Source organism: Cucumis melo, chromosome 2, assembly GCF_025177605.1.
Source record: "Cucumis melo cultivar AY chromosome 2, USDA_Cmelo_AY_1.0, whole genome shotgun sequence".
Lineage (NCBI taxonomy): Eukaryota > Viridiplantae > Streptophyta > Magnoliopsida > Cucurbitales > Cucurbitaceae > Cucumis > Cucumis melo.
Genome location: NC_066858.1, coordinates 9,498,343 through 9,503,800, shown reverse-complemented (window position 1 = coordinate 9,503,800; position 5,458 = coordinate 9,498,343).

Sequence of the window (5,458 nt, the reverse complement as noted above, 5' to 3'; positions counted from 1 at the left end):
AAAATTCTTCAAACTGTTATATCCCATCGAAGAGTTTGTATTTGTTTTGAAAAAGTTTGGAGAATTAATGATATGCCCAAAAAGTGAATGAAACTCTTTTGCATACTTTGATGCTGAGAAGAGAATCAGCAAACCATGTGAGTTGACTATTTCCTTTATTCACTAATTCTGCGTCTCTACGTTCAATAATTCTTTCTATAGACATACAAAAATCAATGATTTGATGATCTGTTTAATTATTCTCTTCCCATTATTATAGCATCACTACTTTGTGTTTTTCTTCCATTTTCATTTAAATATTTTCATATGATTTTTAAATTTTTTTAAATAAAAAAAAATTCATTTTTGAAACTTTTAACCATTAAATTTTAAAACTAATAATGATATCGATTTAAATCCTAAATTTTTATTGACGTGTCAAATTTCATTTGTAGACTATTTCTGCCTACCTAATTTTCTTACAGATTTATGACTTCTTTAATGTAAGGACCATTATGTAAATTAAAGAGATCCTATAAACTTAGAGGTAAAATATTTTATATATGTGTGGGTAGTGTAGTGTAATTGCAAACGAAAATGTAAATGGAAGAGAAATGGAAAAATCAAATAGTTAATATTTCAATAAAATTTTGAGCATCTGTTGACGTCCGGTTGTTTTTCTCTATACCGGACGTATAAAAAAGATCGAGTATAAATTGTAGCCATATCTAAAAGATCGAGTATACATTTTAAGAAAAATAATTTTATTCCAATAATTTTAGTCAAAATGGAGTTAAATAAAAATAAGGTAATTATAAAGGATCTTTTCAAAAAATATAAAAAAGAGATAAAATATTTACATCTTATAGAACAGTTCTAAAAATGGAAAAAACTCATAGGCCCACCGTGTAAAATATCAAAAATGTCTCATCAACCATGCCGCCAACAACGTGCGCCTAATATATTTGCGATCGTTTAGATTTGGTTATTGTTTGATATGTGATCGTTTAGATATGGCTACAATTTATACGCGATCTTTTAGATATGACTACAACGCAATCGCATAGATATGACTACAATTTATACGCGATCGTGTAGATATGACTACAATGCGATCGTTTAGATATGACTACAATTTATACTCGATCTTTTAGATATGGCTACAATTTCTACGTGATCGTTTAGATATGAGTACAATTTATCTTTTCAATTTCATTGTTTAATTTTGTTACATGATCGTTTAGATTTTTTTAGATGATCGTTTACTTTTTTTACATGGTCATTTACTTTTTTTTATACGATCGTTTACATTTGGCTATTCCAATCAAATGATTTTTTTTTCAAGATTTTTTATACACTATCTTTTATTTTTTTTACAATCGTTTATTTTTTTTAAACAATCGTTTACATTTGGTTACTTCAATCTAAATGATTTTTTTCAAGATTTTTTATAAACAATTTTTTTTATTTTTTTTACATGATTGTTTACTTTTTTACGTGATCATTTACATTTAGCTACTCCAATCTAAATGATTTTTTTCAAGATTTTTTATACACAATCGTTTACATTTGGCTACTTCAATCTAAATAATTTATTTTTCAAGATTCTTTATACACAATCTTTTAAATTTTGTTATTTTTTTGTACACAGTCGTTTAGATTTGGTTACCCAAATGTAAACGACGTATAAAAAAGGAAAAGAAGAAAGACGATGGAAAGAAATCGCACAAAAAAAAAGAGTAGAAAGACGATAGAAAGAAATTGAAGCGAAAAAAAAAAAAGAAAAAAGAAGAAAAACAATGGAAAGATTAAACGATGTAAATAAAGAATTGAAAAATAAGAAAGATGGTGGAAAGAAATTGCAGAAAAAAAAGAATGAAAGAAGAAAGATGAAAGGAAAGAAAGACGAAATCGCAGGGAAGGACGGGGGAAGATGAATTATAGTAGGAGAAAAACGAATCGCGAGAAAGAAAAGAAAGATGGAAGGCCTAACCTGGAATATTTAAAAAATGACTAATTTTATGGGTTTTGTTACATGGACTGTAAATACTTTGGTATTTTGTTACATTTACGTAAGTTTTCCTAATTATAATAGGTAGCAATTTTATGAATAATAATTAGAGAAATTTTCTTAAATATAACAAAAATACCAAAATATTTACGAAGTGTAATAAAGTCAAAAAGCCCATGTAGTCGATTATTTTTTTTCAATATTTCAGATTTGTCCTTCCTTTTCATCTTCTTTCATCTGCAATTTTTATTTTTCTTTCCCTCGTATTTTCTCTTTTTCTTCTGCAATTTTTCTTTTATTTTTTTCTCAAAAGTTGTTATTTGATTTAAGATCGTGTACAAAAAAATAGCCAAATCTAAATGATTGTCTACCAATAATCTTAAAAAAACTGTTCAAACTTGTTTACCCAAATTTAAACAATCAAATCTAAATGATTGTTTATCAAATAATAGCAATTTAAACGATCATGTACCAACTAATCTTGAAAAAAATCATTTAAATTTGACTAAATTTAAACGATCAAATCTAAACGATAGTGTACCAAAATATAAAAGATCCTATACAAAAAAATCTTGAATAAAAATCGTTAAGATTTGGCTATCAAAATTTAAATGATCAAATCTAAACGATTGTTTATAAACGATCATGTACCAAAATATCTTGACAAAACGATTGTGTACCAAATATAAACGATCATACCAAATATACCCATATTTAAACGATATTCAAATTTAAATGATCGTGTACCATATCTAAAGGATCTGTACCAAAAAATCATTTAGATTTGATTACCCAAATTTAAATAATCAAATCTAAACAATGGTGTAGCAAAGAATAGCCAAATCTAAACGATCGTTTACCAAATATATTAGGCGTGCTGGATGTCAATTAATAATGAGGCATTTTTTGTAATTTTATTATGGGCTTGTGGGTTTTTTCCGGTTTCGAAATTGTTCTAGACAGGATAAATATTTGGTCACTTTATTATATTTTTGAAAAGACCACCCCTAATAATTAGTATATAATAACATTTAAATTTTTTGTAATTATAGTAAAATCTATTTGATAAACTTTTATCATCACTTATAGACTCTTGTGGTCTATTAGTGGTATATCAATATTCACAACATGGTCTATCATCGATAGACTTTGACAGCTTTTGCTATATTTGTAATTCTTTTTAAAATGTTGCTATAATGGTAATATTTTGAATCTAATTATTATTTTTGTAATTATCCCTAAAATTAATTATAAATTAGTAACAAGTAGTCTAAATTTAAGGGTTGAAATTTGATAATTTTTTAAAATAATATTGTTTTATTAAATAATGTCAAAAACACGGTGTGAGTGATTCATGCCAAAAAGTACATATTCTTAATATATATTTTGATACATTATTGAGTGAAAGTAGAACTTTATGTGATATTTTAAGTACGAGATGACTTAAGTTGAGTAAAATGAACAAATACATACCTTTAAATTGTACAATGTTGGTTTAGTGTGATTTGAATTTGATTATATGAGCTTTGATATTGAATTTATACTATTATGCAAATTTCTTAATACTAAATCTTGCGCTCGCATTAATATTTTTGGGTGAACATTGCAGATTTTGTCTGATGCACCCACATCAAAGTATGCACACACCAGAAAATCCTAGTTTTCCAAATTCGTACCCAAGTTAATAATTGTTGCTATTTTTTTTCGGTCAAAACTATTATTCCATGCCTAAAATGATGGACCAACCATGATTTAGGTGTGTATAAAGTATGGGAAGCCTCTTATTTCATCATTCAACTCTCACAAATTCATCACAATTTACTCTCATGCTACCATTTTCATCCTTCCCTTAGGGCATCTTCTCACATTCTCAAGTTAGTATCCTTAAGAACAAAATTTCCTTTGAGGCGTAGTAGCTCTAGGTCACATCCCATCTTGTGGAAGCATGCAGTGAGAGGAATCAACCTAGAGAAAGACTAAGAATTTTAGGAACGGTTCCAAAACACCTTAGAGTGGTATTTTTCTAGCATTTCTTTTATTTATTTTCTTTGTAATTCTCTCTTTTTCTTTCTTTAGTCATTGAACATCCTATTGCAATATGATTCTTGGTATGATGAAGTTCATTATTTTGTTATTTATCCTTAGCTAAATTCTCTAAGGAGTTTAGTTATGTGAATACCCTAGAGTCTTATGGCTTTTGCAATACTTATGTTTCATTTACCTTTTTTACTTTTGCATTTCCTTCGTTTAATTTATGGACAAATATTGTTAACTTAAACTAATCATTGAATTTAGCAATCTAGTAGAGATTTAAGCTTGAAAAGTATGAGATGTAAACTGAGGTCACAAAGAAATACGGGGTTAGGAGTCTAGAAATAAAAGGGTTAGTCATCTTAAGAATAAAAAACAATGTAGGATAAATAATCTAAACTTGAATTAATAAAAAAAGTAGCTACCCATGAGAATATTAGGTAGTAGCTGCCTAGACCTCTTAAAGATAGTGGACACGTACTAAATAGAAGTAATTTTCTATTCATGCATATTTCATTGTCATGGTATGATGCAACCATATCACTTAAAGCATAAAACTCGAAAGGTTGAAACATAACTGTACATCCTTGTTCAAAACCCATCTTTACTGCTTTTATCACCCACCTCAAAATAACTTATTTACTAGTCGTTAGCCTTTGGTTTGCACCAAAAAGTTCTTTAAAAAATTGAATTGCATAAATAGTCTCATGAGATGCCTAGAGTTTCCATCACAGAGACTAGATGGAGATGAGGGCCTCTATGGATGTCTAGATTTTTCCATCTCATGATAGCTGTGCTATTGGCGTTTAGAGTTCCGTCTCGTAGATACATGAAATTTAAGATATAGCAAGAAATAAAAGAATTTCTTTCCTAAGTTACTTATTGCTCATAGTTTTCAACAAACATGTTCTGTTTTTAAAAGCTATCACTTAGGGGCTTTATAGCTCACCATTCAATGTTTTATTTTCCTTATAGGTAGAGATCATAGTTCTGACACCTGACAGAAGCCAACCTACTAGGCTAGAAGTTTGATTTAGTATTTTTTAGTACGACTCATTTTATTCATGCATTTTTTGGATTGTAATTAAGTTAGTAAAAGATTTAGTTGTTGTGTCTGTAATAGACTAGTAAAGAACTATTGAGTTATTTTGTGTAATAGTGTTGTAGTGGTTGAGACTCTGACCTTATTCATGTCTATATAAGAATTGTTTAAACAAGTTGTCCATAGGTTGGATGAATCTGAAGATGTTTTATGAAGCTTGATATTTAGAGTTTTTAGATGTTTTTCTTTTCCGTAATATGTACGTTTATAAAAGAGATAGTTGGAAAGTTCAAGTCAAGTAGGGTCGACAAGTAACGTTAGAAGGAGCACGATGTCGATTGGTTTTACACCGCCATCTTGGGCCTAGTGAGGAAGGGATATAGGATGGGGTGTGA